Source organism: Myotis brandtii, unplaced genomic scaffold (assembly GCF_000412655.1).
Source record: "Myotis brandtii unplaced genomic scaffold, ASM41265v1 scaffold876, whole genome shotgun sequence".
In the NCBI taxonomy this organism is placed as follows: domain Eukaryota; kingdom Metazoa; phylum Chordata; class Mammalia; order Chiroptera; family Vespertilionidae; genus Myotis; species Myotis brandtii.
Window position 1 is genome coordinate 283,861 of NW_005371579.1, and position 902 is coordinate 284,762.

Genomic DNA, 902 nt, shown 5'->3' on the forward strand with positions numbered 1-902 from the left:
GGCATTTCAGTAACAATGGTAATAAACATGACCTCCTTCTTTTATATAGCACTGGCAAGGTGCCGGGCACCCGTTCTAATTAACCAGTCAATCTTCACAACCACCCCACGGAGAGAGGGGCCATTGTGATCCCCTAATTACAGGAGAGGAAACCTAGGCAAGGGCGGTAACGTCACAGAACCAGCAAGTCTCCCGTCCACAGGGAGTCGGGAGTCAGGAGACCTGGACTCTGTTGGGCTGTGCCACCCACCGAGGGACGCGGGAGGCGCGATCAGGTGGTTCCTAAGGCCACTTCCAGCCCAGAGCGCCGGCCACTCTGCGTCCAGCTGATGCCGGTGGGCGCGGGCTGCCCAGCAGGGCACGTACCGAGACTTCGGCCTCCAGGACCGGCCGCCTCGTCCAGCGGGCTCCCAGGGTCTGGCCGGGGCTGGCGAGGCAGAGCTGCCTTCCAACCTCCCCCTCGCCCCCACAAGTCGCCACCCAGGCGCCAAGCCCCAGTCTCCGATCCCAGGAGAATGGACTGCTAGCCCTTCTCAGGTATCTGTGTCTGGAGGGCCCGGCGAGCCAGGAACGAGAGGGCCAGAGACCCGGTGGCGCGCCCTGGGTTGGGGAAGAGACGACGACATACCGAGGGAACCAACGACTGCAAAACCACGTCGTCCCTTTAACCCTTCAAACTTTCTCCCTGGATTCGCGACCCCAGCAGCCGTCCATTGGCTGAGCCGCGAGAGGACCCGCCTTCTCTCTTTCCCTACTGGCTGTTGTAGGCACCCATCACGACGCGAGGCTTCCTAATGGGCCACGGTTTTTGTCAATCAAGAGGGGCGGGAGACGGGGCGGGGCCAGGTCTGGGAGAGACGCGCCAGCCTCGTTCCCCTCCCGGCCTCCCTCCTGTGTGCAGC